Source organism: Schistocerca piceifrons, chromosome 4, assembly GCF_021461385.2.
Source record: "Schistocerca piceifrons isolate TAMUIC-IGC-003096 chromosome 4, iqSchPice1.1, whole genome shotgun sequence".
Lineage (NCBI taxonomy): Eukaryota > Metazoa > Arthropoda > Insecta > Orthoptera > Acrididae > Schistocerca > Schistocerca piceifrons.
The window spans coordinates 262,448,914-262,466,952 of NC_060141.1; the positions used below are offsets into that span (position 1 = coordinate 262,448,914).

At 41.9% G+C, this 18,039-nt stretch overlaps 1 pseudogene; it reads right to left on the reverse strand.

Annotated features, from left to right (window-relative positions):
* LOC124795778 overlaps positions 1-13,153 on the reverse strand; it is a 75,253-nt pseudogene extending 62,100 nt beyond the window's left edge.
* Positions 13,154-18,039: the final 4,886 nt, after the last annotated feature.

Here is an 18,039-nt window from a genome sequence, read left to right on the forward strand (position 1 = left end):
CTTACAGTTAACGAGTGTAGATCGCGAGACCGGTAAATAAAGTAATATTTCTTACATCGGTATAAACATATAACTGTCTAACACAACCCAAGGAAATAAAGAATGCTTGCCAGACGCAAAACTCGAGCCCTAAATCCCATGCGCTAAAGTTGCGCTTGTAGGACTGGCGCCACACCGGCGTGAATACTTGACTTTCGGTAGGACGCCCAGGTGCGACAGACCGATAGGTTCCACCGTTGCACGTACGGCGAGATACGTCATCTGGTTCAACATCATCCGCTTTTGGGTTATTTCCCGACATTTGCCGTCCCATGAGTATTATATTAAGTTACATGTCCCGGCGTCATTTACGTCGCTTTGGGGATTTTTAAACTTTTTGAAGAATCACCCTGTAGTCCTGATCTCTCCCCAGGCGATTTTCACGCCTTCTGTGCTTTAAAAAAGGCTTCTAAGGGTTGACGATTCCTTTCGGACGACGATGTGTACCAGGAAGATACTTACTTCTTCACCCAAGGGGACACGATGTTTTACTAAACGGGTAACTTCAATCTGGTTCGTCGGTGGGTGCCTAAGTGCACACGGCCATTTTGCCTGGTGGGAATACCGATTCTGAACTAAATGGTCTTCGAATGGAAACTTTTTGGTAGCCCCTTGTATTCTGTGCAGCACTTCTAGCACTGGCGACTAGGCTAGGTGTTGTTCTGACCTCAAGTTGCAAACTGTTGCACAATTGGAATGTAGTGTACTCACGGCGTGGGTCTGCTGGAGCCGTAGAAGCGGTGTTCCAGTTCGTACATGTAGGCACCGTGCTGCACAGCCAGGTCGAACATGTAGCCTCCAGCCAGCCACGTGTCGCTGGCTTCAGACTCCCCGCTGATGAAGAGGAAGACGGGGCCTCCTGATCTGTAGTATTCGCCGCTGCGGTAGTAGAGCTGCAGAAAGCCCCACAAGTGATGACACGGCAGAAAGACTTTTCAGTGCGGAAACACGCTTCATTGTTTGTTTTATAGCTTAATAACACCAAAACTTATTTGTTTGGGACGCAGGTGGAGGAGACATCGTTGTAACGAGGGGATGGCAATGTTCACCGTTACAATACTAGTCGAGAAAACTAATTTCATTACTCATTGTTAACTAATAATGAGCTAAAAAGTCTTTAGTCAATTCCCAGTACCACAAAACAGGCCACTGGTAGCAAAGAAAATTCTGAATTTTATCTGAGACTATATATTCCGAACAAATCCTTATATTCTACCGATGAATATTTATTTAAACGCATGCAGCATGTGTGCCGTTATACTTCGTCGTTAAACTTGTGCTTCACTTCTAACATGAGATGTAAAAACGACCAATGTCAATTAATTTTTAATTATGACTCTGTGCTATTTAGTATCATGAAAACGACCGTCTTGCAACCCAACCCCTTCCCACTCCCCCCCCCCCTCCACTCACACATACAAAATCATGTATATATAATGAGTAAAACAACTTCACAAGTTCTTTGACATCAGTTCGATTGATATTGAAATTTTGAAGATATGCTTCCCGCGAGAGGTAGGAACGCCAAGCAAACTGGTGGTGTTCCTACCGTTCGCGGGAAGCACATCTTCAAAAATAGGAAGAATTTTGAAGAGATTTGATATTAAAAGTGTATTCTCTCCGCCAGCTGAGACTAGAGCGGTTCTGGGCTCAGTGAAGGCTGATTTGGGCTGGAGGAAGCCCAGTGTCTAGAAAATTCCCTGCCATTGCGGGGAAGCCTATTTTGCATAAACGATACGTACGGTACATGATCTGTGCCTGGATCACCATCTCCACACGCGTTTATTTCATCCGGAAAAATCTGCAGATTTAAAATGTTATATGACAAGAGACAACTGGTTTCCCAGCGTCGCATTATTGGGACTGTGTAGTGAAAGAAGCTATTGAAATCCAGCCGTCTGACAGTATCATAAACAGAGATCAGGGGTATCCTTTAAGTAAGAGTTGGAGGCTTGTTTCGTTTCACATTAAAAAAGAACGGTCTTTGTTTCGGTCATCAAAATGTGTCAACACTGTTTGATACCCATTTCTCGTTTCGCGAGTTTTCAGCACCGGTGCGCTGTCATGCTTTGCGCTAGAGGCCAGTTATTCTCGCACACTCACGATGGAGCTACAGGTGGCGTATAAAGTAGCCGCCGCTGCGGTCTGATTTCAGTTCTGGTGAATTAGTGCGAAGGCTAACTCACCTGATGATGGAGGCCAAGTGGGTCGCCGAACTATTGTGTCAAGGTGACGTTATGTTCCGGCTGGAGACCCGACATGAATGTCACACTATCCTGTCCTTTTGAGCCACCTCTGGGTGCCCATTATGATGAACGTTGTTGAGCACTGACGATCGTGAGATTGACCTGTGCCGTACGCTGCATTGGGCATCGGGCATAGAGGGTCCGTCAGTGCGTCGATTATGTAAGCTGTTGCAACTCGCCGCCACGCGTCGCACTCAAGCTTTGGCCAGGTTTCAGGGTCACACTGATATCGAGCCGTGCGGCCCCTTCCTACTTATAGCTCGGGAAAAGATCACGAGCGTAGAACTAGAGAGAATCGAGCTCACACAGTGGCTCACCAACAATCGTTATCGCCACGAGCCTTCACCACTGGAAAAGGAAAGGGGTGAAGTGAGAGTGGTACGCAAAGTATCCTCCACAACACACCGTAAAGTAGCTTGCGGAGGATATATGTACAGGGCTATTACAAATGATTGAAGCGATTTCATAAATTCACTGTAGCTCCATTCATTGACATATGGTCACGACACACTACAGATACGTAGAAAAACTCATAAAGTTTTGTTCAGCTGATGCCGCACTTCTGGTTTCTGCCGCCAGAGCGCTCGAGAGCGCAGTGAGACAAAATGGCGACAGGAGCCGAGAAAGCGTATGTCGTGCTTGAAATGCACTCACATCAGTCAGTCATAACAGTGCAACGACACTTCAGGACGAAGTTCAACAAAGATCCACCAACTGCTAACTCCATTCGGCGATGGTATGCGCAGTTTAAAGCTTCTCGATGCCTCTGTAAGGGGAAACCAACGGGTCGGCCTGCAGTGAGCGAAGTAACGGTTGAACGCGTGCGGGCAAGTTTCACGCGTAGCCCGCGGAAGTCGACGAATAAAGCAAGCAGGGAGCTAAACGTACCACAGCCGACGGTTTGGAAAATCTTACGGAAAAGGCTAAAGCAGAAGCCTTACCGTTTACAATTGCTACAAGTCCTGACACCCGATGACAAAGTCAAACGCTTTGAATTTTCGGCGCGGTTGCAACAGCTCACGGAAGAGGATGCGTTCAGTGCGAAACTTGTTTTCAGTGATGAAGCAACATTTTTTTCTTAATGGTGAAGTGAACAGACACAATGTGCGAATCTGGGAGGTAGAGAATTCCCACGCATTCGTGCAGCAAACTCGCAATTCACCAAAAGTTAACGTGTTTTGTGCAATCTCATGGTTTAAAGTTTACAGCCCCTTTTTCTTCTGCGAAAAAAACGTTATACAGGACACGTGTATCTGGACATGCTGGAAAATTGGCTCATGCCACAACTGGAGACCGACAGCGCTGACTTCATCTTTCAACAGGATGGTGCCCCACCGCACATCGATCATGATGTTCGGCATTTCTTAAACAGGAGATTGGAAAACAGATGGATCGGTCGTGGTGGAGATCATGATCAGCAATTCATGTCATGGCCTCCACGCTCTCTCGACTTAACCCCATGCGATTTCTTTCTGTGGGGTTATGTGAAAGATTCAGTGTTTAAATCTCCTCTACCAAGAAACGTGCCAGAACTGCGAGCTCGCATCAACGATGCTTTCGGTCTCATTGATGGGGACATGCTGCGCCGAGTGTGGGAGGAACTTGATTATCGGCTTGATGTCTGCCGAATCACTAAAGGGGGACATATCGAACATTTGTGAATGCCTAAAAAAACTTTTTGAGTTTTTGTATGTGTGTGCAAAGCATTGTGAAAATATCTCAAATAATAAAGTTATTGTAGAGCTGTGAAATCGCTTCAATCATTTGTAATAACCCTGTAGATGCAGTAGATGTAAGAAGGTACATTGACACTAGGACGCCAGCCAAGCAGTTTAAGACAGTCAAAAACAGTTACTAAATTTATAAAAAGCTGATAAAAGTATGCGTTTCGGCGTTACAGCGTAAATACTAAATGCAGCGATTTACTAAAGTATAATAGTATGACAGTCAAGTGATATCGCGCCATTTAAGTAGAAAACTAGGATCGAGATACTTGCTTATACGTTTTATAGTGCGAGGTCGTAACACGAAGAAGAAAATTGTAGTTCAAGCCGGGTCGTCCTGCTTTAGATTTTTCTACATCTACACCGATACTCTGCAAATCATATTTAAGTGCCTGGCGGAGGGTTCATCAAACCATCTTAACAATTCTCTATTATTCCAATCTCGTATAGCGCGCGGAAAGAAGGAACACATATATCTTTCCGTACGAGCTCTGATTTCCCTTATTTTATCGTGTTGATCGTTCCTCCCTATGTAGGTCGGTGTCAACAAAATATTTTCGCATTCGCAGGAGAAAGTTGGTGATTGGAATTTCGTGAGAAGATTCCGTCGCAACGAAAAACGCCTTTCTTTCAACGATTTCCAGCCCAAATCCTGTATCATTTCTGTGACACTCTCTCCCATATTTCGCGATAAAACAAAACGTGCTGCCTTTCTTTGAATATTTTCGATGTACTCCGTCAGTCCTATCTGGTAAGGATCCCACACCGTGCAGCAGTATTGTAAAAGTAAAAGAGGACGGACAAGCGTAGTGTACACAGTCTCCTTAGTAGGTCTGTTACATTTTCTAAATGTCCTGCAAATAAAACGCAGTCGTTGGTTAGCCTTCCCCATAACATTTTCTATGTGTTCCTTCCAATTTGCGGGCCATTGTGGCCGAGCGGTTCTAGGCGCATCATTCTGGAACCGTGCGACCGCTACGGTCGCAAGTTCGAATCCTGCCTCTGGCGTGGTTAGTTAGGTGGTTAGTTAGGTTTAAGTAGTTCTAAGTTCTAGGGGACTGATGACCTCAGATGTTAAGTTCCATAGTGCTCAGAGCCATTTGAACCATTAGAACCTTACAATTTAAGTTGTTTGTAATTGTAATACCTAGCTATTTAGTTGAATTTATGGCTTTTAGATTAGACTTATTTTCTTCATAGTCCTTAAGCATCAGTCCTTTCGAAACAGAGAGAGCTCGAGTTCTCATTTCAACCAACTTGTGAAACAACTCTTGACATCACTATCGATGAACTGTTAGTTTCATCCTTCGATCTAGGTGACCCACCGGTTTTATTTAAAGGACCTCCCTATAGACATTGAAAGGACGATTTGAAACTATTAGGTTGGTGCATAATTTCGTGGCGTTTTTCCATAAGTTTAATAAACAGGACAGATACACGTAACAAGGATTTAGTTATCAATAACACATCCCCCTTCACTATTTACAGCAGTTGGAAACGCTGGAGTAACTTTTCGATTCTGCGACTGAGGACATCACGTGGTTTCAGGTGAAGAACTCGTCCAGCCATGTTGGACCGCATTTTCGTTCAGAAAGGAAGTTCCCTGAAGGCTGTTCGATAGAGAGTCGAAAAGGTGAAAATCTGAGGGCGCAAGATCAGGTGAATAAGGTGAGTGCTGAATGACTTCCCAACCCAACGCTTGTCAAGCTGAATCATTTCACGCAGTCTTCCTGGTCGTTGTTCTTGGACTGCGTCTGCAAGGTTTCAGTTGTTGAAAATAACTGTCAACAGTGATGATTGAATCCTGGGGAAGCAATTCGTAATACACACCACACCGTCGCTGTTCCTCCAGATGAGTAACATTGCCTTTTGCGGATGGGTGCAGGACTTTTTACGGGGAATTACTCCTTTGTTTTCGCTCTTTTCCTTTTGCTTCCATAAAGGCATCGTTTATCGTCACCAGTAACGATACAGCGTAGGAGTGGTCGGTGTCATTCACTAGCCAATTGATGTCGAGCAAACAGAAATGACATATGGCCGCCCACTGATTTTTGTGATTTTGGCTTAGAGCATCCGATGCCCGTACAGCCGATTTTTTGAACCTTCTCAATTACATGCAAAAGTCACGCGATAGTGGAACTATCACAGTTCATCATATTTGCCAGTTCTCGAGTATACTAACGTGTATCATTTTGGATTAACGCTTTTAAACGATTTTCATCAAACACGGAAGATCCTCCTGAACTTGGAGAGTTACTAATGTCAGAATGATCCTCCTTAACACGAGGGAACCGTTTTTACGCCATGCTCTGTCCAATGGCATTACTCTCATACACGGCGCAAATGATTCTGGTTGCCTCCACTGCTGTCACCCCTTTACTGACCTCAAAAAAAGAACGTTTTGGAAATGTCCCGATTTCTCGACTTGGCACTCCATTTTCTAGCGTCCACATGACAATATATAAACTCAAAAATCAACAGTGAACTACAAATAAAATATGACACTCGATAAATAAACTCGTAGCATCCGGAATACAAAAACGCTACAAACTTGTGCACCAACCTATTATTTAAAAATTGTAGAATTTGTAAAAGTCGTTAGTAGCAATCTTCTTTTTTTTATTGTATGACTTGTTTCAGTCCATGTGATCATCTTCAGATATATTTGTCGGCCTAAACTAGTATAACATAACGAATTTATCGCCAAAATAAGCTTTCCTTGTTTAGTATTTAATGTAACATCGGGCTTACGGGTGACGTTGAAACCTGATTGCGAAATTTAATGTTGTGTTTGACTATTTGTGGGTAATTGTGGGAATGATACGAATGGGGCGTATCACACCTGGTGCTGGCTGTTTATGTTCTCGAACAACTTCGCGGGATGGTTCGCCTTCAGCAATGTCACTGATACTTATTCCAAGACACTCTGCGGAGACATGTTTTACGAATACACTTATCTTTCCTAGAATTCGCTTAAATCTTTTGACTTTTGATCGTCTTCCCAACTGTTGTTACGTCCGATTCTACACAGTCTGAATGGCATCAACGATACTGAAACTGTGTGATAGGCGACTGATATTTATCACTAATCTCGCATTCGGATATTGTGGGATTTGTTATGGGCATTATCTTGCATTTATTAGCATTCAAAGACAGCTGTCACTCAGTGATGTAACTGAGTGCATACTGCCTTACAATAATCCACCGACGTCACTTTGCGCGGACAACAGCATCATCGCGAATCTGAGTTCCTTCCATATCTATTGGACATATTCTGTCTTGTGACTGCGTTCAGACAAAAATTAGTTGAGGCTTTCTGGTGTCTTTACCTTTCCTAAAGCCTAATCGATCGACGTCTAACACATCCCTTATTTTGTTCTCCATTATACTGTTTATTACACTTGTCAGAAAATTGTATGTATTACTTGTTAAGCTGACTCTGCAATAATTTCACATTTATTTTCCTTATCTAGCTTTAGATTTATGTGCATCTTACTTTAACAAAATTTTGATAGTGTATCTCTAGTCTCACAGACCACACAAACTAGCATGAATAGTCCATCGATTGACAATTTCACTGGTTAGCTATTCTGAAGCTGCCTCTGTTGGCTCTATAGGATCATTCAGTACCTGCTGGCCGCCGTGTTAGCCTCTGCCAATGGCGCCTTTCAGAATCGGTATGGCTGAGCCTAGGGTCAGCACACTGCTGTCATGGTTTGCGGCCAGCTTCCCAGATCTTGGAGTCGCTGCTTATCATTTATGTAGCTCTTCAGTTTGCATCACGAAGCTGGGCATCCCTGTTCTAGACCCCTCACCAAGGAAACATCCCTGGCAGCTCTGCGCATCAAACCTGGGACCTCCGCATGGCAGTTGGACACTCTGATCAGTTGTCTATGGAGGCGAAAACTCCGTACTCTCCCCCTCCCCCCCTCAATGATTTTTGACCTCGTTTAATCGCTAGTCATCCAAAGCTCTGTCAAACTTTGACGCTAGTACTGGACCAGTTATAAGTCAGCTTTCATTTCTTCTTGTACCACGTCATCAGTCCCTCCTTCGTCCACCTGTCCGCTTTCTCCTCTAATTTAACAGCGGAATTCCTCATCTGTTTTTGCCATTGCATTTATTTTCACAGAAAGTTCTTCTAACTTTTCTAGATGTCAACTCTGTCATGCCGGAGACCATTTCTTTTTCGAGTTCTTCTCATATCGCAAGTACATATTTAGCTGTAGTTTCTTTGCCCTTCCTGCTTATTTAATCCTTGACTTATACTTCTTGTCGTTTCCTGAACCTTGAAGTGATTCTCCTGTTACCCTAACTGTCTTCACAGTTATCTTGCAACTGTGTTTGCCAAGCTTCCGTGAAGGACGTTTTTAGAGATGTCCGTTCCTCTTCAACTTAACTGCCTACTGTGGTGTTCATTATCACAATATCTACAGGTCTACATGAACTTACCAGCACTTTTTCAGTTCGCAGCTTCTTGTATTTTGCCTCTCTTCTGGAGCCTGCTTCCATTCGTAAAAATACACCCAGCTTTCATCTCCCGTTGCAATACAGTTATGAAATGCTTCCCCTTCAGACTTGTTCTATCGCAAAAACTCCCTACACGCATCCATGCGCCTGTCTTACATTTCTGATGGGAAATGTTTTGGAAGCCATCTGGTACACACTTTTTTGAACATCTGTACGTCATCAACAGTATGGCGGGCTGATCTGACACAAATGATCATTGTTGCTGCAAAATCATTCATCGCAATAAGCCTGTTTTCCCGTATCAGCTCATCAACTTTTGCAATGTTATTCTCCTTGGAGGTGCCGACAGAGCGTCGAGGAGTGGCGAATCGTGAAAACTTGTTTGTTTAAACTTATCTGTCGTCTCGTTCACTAATGTTCGACTCAGACAACTTTCACCATATTGCACAAGCATCCGACGGTGAATTTTGAGTGGTTTCAACCCTTCAGCGGACAGAAATCTAATGACACTCCTCTGCTCCACGTTGGTGCAAACTTGCAAGGATGCTGCCGTTTTGTTTCACTGATTCCAGCATCCTATTCACGGGGCAGGCGTGCCAACCCCATCTGATAATAGTTCCATGACATCACCAAAAACAACAAAGAAGCACAAACTTTGTCAAAGTTTTTATTTATTATACGACTTTTCCAGTTATTTATTGAATGGACCTTGTATAATCATCGCTGACTAGTTGGTATATTTGAAAGTTTTTAACACCACACACACACACACACACACACACACACACACACACATATATATATATATATATATATATATATATATATATATATGGACCTTGTATAATCATCGCTGACTAGTTGGTATATTTGAAAGTTTTTAACACCACACACACACACACACACACACACACACACACACACATATATATATATATATATATATATATATATATATATATATATATAATTTTTGTATTTGGAAGAGATAAAAAGGAACTTTTATGTAGCAAAAACGATACATGACCATCATTTTGCCCAATATGAGCCCATGACGATTTTAACGCTAGTGGTCATCAGAAAGGTGCTTAAACTGCTGAGTGATGAAAATTGTTTCAGAGATGTTGCTGGAAATGTCGTCCGAATAGATTGACGCAAAACTGACATCTGCTTGCTAATGATTGTTTAACACACTCAGAACAACCAAGTCTTTTACAAATAATAGGTGCAGCTTCAACCAAAAAGGCAGTCTGCTCATCTGGAATGACTGTTGTTATCTCATACACCAAACGCTTCGTCTCTCACAAGGAAGAAATCCATACGAATCTAGCACCGTCTGTAAAACAATATTCATCACACGGCAGTTCGAACAACGTCTCTGAGCATCACCAGCGTAAGAACCTTCCTCTGGCGTAAATGAAAGCTTGTTACTTTTTATTACCTCCACTCTAAAATCCCGTATATGTAGTTTTTTTATACTTTCACTTAAAAAGTAAATTTGCTAACAAACTTACTTGTTTCCATATCTCTGTTGATACGAGAGTTACGAGAATTGAATATGCAATAAAACTACAGACACTGATGCAAGTATTTTTTAATGTAACATTATATTTTTAATAGCTCTTAGAAGCTCTTGAACAGAGAAGTACAACGCTTGTTAATGTTACGTTGAAATTTTCGCAGAAATACCTGATAACTGCACTAAAATCGAAGTGTAAGGGAGCTGGATTCAGCTCTTGCGGAGTGAACACCTGCACTGGAGTTCTCATGTCAGGCTCTGTCTTTGTATCAAGTCCTTCAACTGTTATCTTGTTTCCACAGAAGCTTGTAACGCCGGAAATGCATATCCTCCTATTTCCATCTATTGTACTGTAATTTTTTTCCTTGTTTTGTTTCCTCAAGATATGACATTTCTGTGTCTTTATAATATATTGTAATTGTTTTACTGTTTGTGTATATATATATTTATGCATTTATGTTGGTTTGTTTTGTGAATATTATTTGTATTTATACGCTGGGTCTGGCCTAGGGAAAACTATGCTATCGAACGAATACAGCGATAGGTCGTTGGAGAACCAAAGTGTTTAGGATCTTTGGTAGTGTTAACGCTGTCGCGTGGAGCGCGGGCAGAGGAGGAGTCTGGCTGGAGTAGCGAGTGGAGCAGGTGTGTTGTGTGACGCTCCCGCGAGTTGCCGCGCTTTCGGGGTTTGGCAGCATGTAATTGCGCTCGACTTGCGATAATAGTTTCTGACATGGTGTCGCGGACGGGAAGCATTAGCTGGCGCACATCAAGAGCCCGTTTCGTCTGGTGACCGTGTCGTGAAGAAGGCGCGCCGACATCCAGCTTCTGCAACAGCGACGGCCGACAATGAGTGACTGTCGCCACCTCCTCGATCGACGGCTTCAAACCTTCAATCAACCAACAAGGAAGACTGGAAGCACGTAAAGTTTTAGAACTGTATGGCAGACCTCAGCTTTTCAAACTTTTAAAATTGTTGCATCACAAAATTACAGCAACTTAGCATGAACCTTTGTTGCTCATTGTCCCAATTGCATTACCAAGCAGGGTCCCTTCCTTTTCCGAAATGAGCCCGAGTGTCGTTGAAATTCAAACGCCAGCATCATTCGATTTCACTGCTTTAATTTCAAAGTTCAGTTAAGGTATTCATAGCTGGCTACAATATTTAGATTGCACAAGCACAAATTAAGAGTGCGAGTTTTGTTACCGTACTTTAGTTACCTGTGACTGCAGCTCAGCTTGGTACGTACTAAATTTTACTATTGTTAATTGTTCAGAATAATTTAATTCAAGTTCAGAGTTAAATCTCTTATTTCTAAATTGCGTAGATTCAAGTAGCTTTTGAAATGATTGTTGAGGCAGTCCAAGACTAACCTTATTTTACTGAATTTCGATGTGCTTCAGAAAGAAAGCTCACTATTAACTTCAGTCACTAAATTAACTTCCGATTTTCCGGTTTTATTAATTCTTTTGCTAAGTTAAGTCAGAGTGTAGCGAAATTTATTACTTCTGACAAACTTTCAGTTTTCACACTACACGTGTCAACCTTCAGTTGCCACGCTTCTAGTGCTACTTATATGTGTAATAACCTTTCTTTTTTCAGTTACTATAGTAATTGTCCTTAGGACTGGCGACCGTAATTTCCCCCAAATCTCAAATATCTAATTACCGCTAGTTAATTGTTAACGTGACGGCCGCACATTTACTTTCTTTATTAACTTTACCCCTTTTCAAAATTAATTTCCACCAGTTTCATTTGCATTTTTCCTTTCATTTAGATGTAACACTTTCCTCTCTCTTTACCGACAGATTAACTTCGGTGACGATTGCTTTTCCCAAATTTCCATTAGGTACACGCGGTTTAATTTTTCACTGTCATAAAGGTCGATAAGTGAAGGGGAGGTTACAAGCTGCTCACGTACACACACACGCGCGTATTTCAAATAGTTTCTCTGTGTCCCTTTTGATATGCTGTAATTTATCGTACAGTTCCCTGTAGAAAAATATTAGCTGATCGTGTATTTTTGTTGTATAAAGTAGGGCATCGAGGAAATACTGTTTTATTTTACTGCCATAGGCCTATCTTTTTCTGAATACAACGATAAAGCCTGGCACATGGTGATATTTACACAGCAAGAGCACTGTGGCCGCCTTCCCTTTCAACTTAAGAAAATTTCTCAGATACTTCACTGAAAAGTTTGACCATTGACATTAACTGGTATTGTAACACTGTACTCGTCTTTTAAAAAGCTATCGAATTCCATTACGGCGCCAAACAGGTATACATTGAACTACGTTTCCGTGATGTCCGCGTTATGCGATTGACGTACCTGATTCCAGGTTGCAGTGTTGGTAGAATCGAAGTGGTCCAAGACTTGCTCGAACCACAGCTGTTCGATGCCAGCCCTGGAGGTGACTTGTGGGGGACGGAGCTTCCTCAGCATCCAGTCAAACGTGGGGCGGCGCCGTTGGCGGTTGTCCGTGGGGGCGGCGGAGCACAACGCCAGCAGTGTCGCCAGGGCGACCACAAGTAGCAGCACTCTGCCCATCATCTGCAGGAAACGAGTAATCTCAGTAAAGCTAACGATAGGGGCTCCTTGTAATGTTATATGTTGGGACTAGGTAACTTCGTTGGTTTGGGAAATGTTATACGAAAGGTATTGGGTTGTACAAGGGAACGAACTAACAGATGTATTATGAGTATTTGGATGTAGTAGGGATGGGGGCTGTAATAATTGCAGCCGGGCAGCTAAAGAAGCGATGAAAGGCTTTACTGGGGTGGGAAGTGGAAGTTATGGCTGATAGAAAGCGTGTATCTCGGAGAAAGTTACATGGTCTGGGACTGCAAAGGAAAGTTAGGCTGTGGAAGGCTATAAAGTCTTTGTAAATGCGGAGAAGGTAGTATGTAGTGTTAATATTGCTGCAGTTACTTAGGTTTTTGAGGGAGGGAGATACAGTAGGGTATTAGGAATCGAGTTTACATGAAAGATAATGCAGGCGAAGGAATTCGAGGAATCTGAGAATAAGTGGGAACTTTATAAGTCGGTAGAGGATGTGGGTGGGGAAGACAGTGTAATATAAAAAGTGTTGAATATATGTGCTTTTATTACTTTGAGAAACATGTCTGCACGGTGGTTGTGAAGTTCAGTCACCATGTTCGGTCTGTTGTGGGCTTTTCTTTTCCATTGTTACCAGGGGCAAAATACAGGTTAATTGTATTGTAAAAGTTGGGCTAAATAGTTGTGGCTTGTAAGGTAGAGACCTCGAGAACAGTAGTTTTCCTATATTTATTTCCTGGCCTTTTGTACAATTCATTGACAGACATCATGTTATACGTAGGAGTGGGATAAATGGGCGGTAGGTTGGCTGGCTTAGGAAATGTTTAGATGGTCGTAATTAATTATTAACGCGCAGAAGTAGAGTTTGAGCAGAAGACCAGGACTACCATACACTGTTGTAGGTTTTAGCGATGTTTATGGTGTCGTAAAGTGAGGTACAACATTGGATGTGTTGTGATAGGTGGTGAACTGGGTGAAGGAGTTGATCACCTGAAAAGAAGTTGGGATGTAGGATCTGATCACCTGCCGAGAAGTTGGGACAGATCTAGGAGCAAATAGTGTGAAAATAAACGCAAGAAATGCAACTTTCATAGACATAATTATATAATATAATTATATACTTGTCTGGACCAGAAATATTTTATAAATTTCCTGACGCGTTTCGGCCACAAACCGTCGTCAGAAGACGTTGTACCGACGACAATGAGACATTTTGTATCGATATATTTCATGTGCTTTGAAGATAGCTAGTGGCTCCGTAGTAAATTATAACTTTGTTCAATGACTTTTTCCTTGATTTCTACTTCGGCGTTGCTGACACGCGATGCAGAGTGCGATCGAGACAAATTCAAGTGTCTACAATTTTGTGTGCAGCACTGTCGCAACACGTCTTGAAATAAAATTATTTGGTAGAAGACGTCCAACGATTGTTTAAATTTAATTTTTAGGTTGTGTCTTAAACACAGATTGAGTGGAGTCAAATCTTCTAGCAGACAATTCGCGGTGCCCAATTCAGTGTTCTGAACACTGTTCATTTGTTGCGCTGTAATAGTTACTGCGATATCCTCATTAAATCAATCGGAAAGTCTGTTTCTGGATATCGTTCCTTTGGAAATCTTGCTTTCATTTTTATATGTGATATTTGTCAGCATATCCATACAGGCACTTCATTAGTTCTTTTAGAAATCTCAGTTGTATTTTATAAGCACATGACGTGCATAGAATACACAGTTCGTTAACATCGTACATAACGTTTCCTGCTATCATTTTTATGAATACACAGGTGTATTGAAGACCTACACCCATGCTCGTAGCAAAACTGAGAGACCTCTGTTTTGCGAGACAGCTACGTTACTGGTACCACCAGATTAAGGACGTTGGTCGGTGAAATTCCTGCTCTAGCAAGATACCGATGTATGCATCATCGTATATAGGCCACCATAGAAAATTATCATCTCTCCCTAACTCTCGAATCGTATAATGAAGCGTTAACTCCTTTTCTCTTTCGAAGAATGGTATGGATTTTTTCTGATGAGCAGCACAATGTAATCTGAAGTCTGGCTTATACTTGAACTTAGTATTTAAGTTCTTCAGCGACCGATCTTGGCGTCTCACCACTTAACATTGTTCTGACATCTATGTACAAGGCTTCATAATTTATATAGCGGCCTTTGATTTCTTCTGCCAGCTATCAATTTCTACCAATCTATATCATTTTCTCGTCATTACTCATTAAAATAACTTCCACGGGACACGAAATAGGATAATTTCGAAATCCGTAAGGTTGCAGGAGCGCGGGATAAACTGTAGAATCAGCCCACTATCAACACCACCATAGGCATCACCAATATTACTCCAAAGGTTGCACGTACGCTGTATGAATATTGATCTACAATCCCCTCATCAGTATGTAAACTTCCTTGCGTAGCGTTGTGCTGAATAGAGCACATCGCAGATGATATCGATAAAATTAGTAGCGAGCATAGAGAATGGTAGTGAACAAAAGTATTTATCCTTTAACAAAGAATAAATCTTTGAAGCACACAACTTTGGTTTGTCAATTGTGTAAATGGATTAGTGTCGCAGGAGAGCTGTCATATCAACTCTTTCCAAGCTCGATCCAAGAAAGACGAAGGCAAGGCACTAAAGCAAATGTGGAAGAAGGAGCAAACTTAATACGCGCAATGTGCTCCGGTATTAGATGATTGTTTCCTGCCCACAAACACAGGACTCAACTGGCCGATAACCCGTTACAAGTCTGAGTCAGCCAGACAATGGGTCGCAAACTCGCACTTAAGCGCTAGCCCATCAGACTCCTACTGTACAAGTAACGCGTAATGTCTCTTGCAGCGGTCTCTCCGCGATATTTTCAGAAATTTTGTAAATTATATAACTCAGTACATATCTCGAAATATCTCTTCTTATCTTACCGATTCCTAAACTTTAATATACGATGATTATCAATGCAAAGTAGTTTCAAGCCCTATTATTCCTTGGAGCGTCCATTTGCTCCATGGAATAGCTTCTCTGCTATCTGTTTTCTCTTATGAAAAGAATGATTGAGATCTTGCCGATTAGCCGAGAAAGAAGGAAGATGTATATGCTTGTATTGATGAGCTAGTCGCCATCTTGATGAGATTCTGTATGAGAAGGAATTTAATACATGAACTAAACTAAAGTAAGTGTGTTCGCGTATTATTTAACTGATTATTATTGACAGTGTCTGCTTACTACGCTGTGTTGCACGGGATCAGTGGGGAACGTTTGATTTACACTGGAGGAACCTGCCGTTTTGTATGCTCAAGATATCCAGTTACTTCAAATAAATAGGCTAACACGGTCTTACCAGCAGATCTCCGGTCTTCCCCATGTGATCACCGAAAGTTAATAGTTGTTACAAATGTTTTCAGGAGATCGACTGACAATTTTCGTCGCACCGAGACTTCGAAATTGCTTCACTGCCTTATTGAATTTAAGTTAAGCTCAATTTAATCAGGATAGAACAGTATTGAACTGTGTGAATGTGATAAGCCTGCTTTGTGAATGAAAATTCCCTTAACATACGCATGTTTTTACTATCCTGATCAGTGAAGCTAAATCAGGCCGGTGTGTGAGGACCTGCTCCTTTGTAAAAGTAATTACTGACAATACAAAGGTTTCATGGTTTTTAGAAATTCTGAACATATTTATATTTCAAAACAATTTGGAGTGGTATAAATAAGTGACGGTTTGTGCTGGTGATGGTCATGCATACGCTAAGAGCTGTCAGCCCTTTTTCATCTTCGCTACTTTGAAACATAACTCTTCCAATGAACAAATACTCACAAATTCTAAGGTGTGCATTTTAGAGCACATGTTTACTGGACATTTTTTTCTTGCTTTGGTCCATGCTGCCACTTCCCAAAACATGAAACTTTATCTTCTGTGAATATTATGACTTCCGTTAATTTTGCTGGTTTTATACGTTTAGTTAATAACGTGACGGAAGGTGTGAATGCAAATAACATGAAAAATTAAAATTTTAGTGCTTATTAACTGAGTAAACGGTAGCATCAGAATTGTGTATACTCATAGAGTGACTGATACGCTCAGAGATATTTTGTAATGTACAATTTGCCAGTTTACAGCACTGGTGAGACAACAAAAATATTACGATAATTCAGTTATTTAAAGAGGAAGTAATTTGAAGAACTGTGGGTTTTCTAAACTTGTCCATTTAATAAACTGATCATAAAAGCTATTAAGTTGTGGTTGCTCCGGTGTAAAAGAGGGGGGATAGTGTAGTTTAATTCTGATATCGGGTTGGCTATGATGTCTCTCATCCAATCAGAGAACAATATGTTGGCGCGCATTCTGTGGGCTAGAAGAATCACTTTGTGGAATATAGATTCGGAATCGGAGGTCTGCCTTCCTCATGTTTGGACATGTGCATTAGGAGCTCTGAACAGATGTAATAGTTTTGTGGATTTATGAGTTAAACTTGACCACATAGTGCCGAAAAGTGAGCGATTTAGAAGGACGAAAGCGTGAAATTCAGATTTTTCTGTGTAAGCTATGACTTTTTAATTAACTCAAATCCGCGTTGCATAATGTGCAAGTCGGGATCGAGAACAGAACGTTCAAAGGGATCGAGCTGTGGAACATTAGAACCAGCATTCTTCCATAGATAAACAGTTATGTAACCTTTCCGGTTACAGTTTCAGTTAAATTCAGGGCGGCGAAAATGAAAGTCGTCCAGAGATCAGAGTTCTAGGGTACAAAGAAACACAGCGGAGGAAAGGAAATACAGCACTGACCTGTCTGTAGCAGATACTGAAAGGGTCCACCACTCATCTCTTGGCACTTCTGGGCCCCGTTCAGTCAGAAGCTGAAGGTGCATCGAAGCTGGAGTGATGAAGTTGCTGCGGTCTTATCAGAAATGTTCTGCTACAGTTCTCGAAGACTATGTGGGTTGTTGCGATACACGTTAGACTTGAAGGCTGCTCGCATAACGTACTTGCACACTGACAGATCATGTGACCTGGGTAGGAAGCTAGGGCCGCCAACAGGCTGACCTCTTCTAACCCCACTGTCAGGAGTGCAGATTTTGTAAATGTGCTCCAAGGTGCTGCCGACTGTATAGGCAGCTGCCCCATCATGTTGCAAGTAACTGTAGGCATTTTCCTCCTCTTTTAAATCTGCCACAAATGGTTTCAGAGTTGGCATTGTTACATGCCGAAGTCAGTGTCTGAAGAAAGAAGGGACCAACAATGAGACGTGCAGGCACTGCTCACCAGACCCCAACCTTCTGAACATGCTGCGGTGTTTCGTGGAAGTTATGCGGATTCTCCACTGCCGAGAATCTGTGATGACATAACCACTCAGGTGAAACCAGGTTTCAGCAGAGATAAAGAACAGATCCCTGTCCAAGCCATTCATTGTTATCTCAGTGAACAGCCACTCACAAAACTGGAGGCACTGTGGAGCGTCTGCTGGTTTTAATG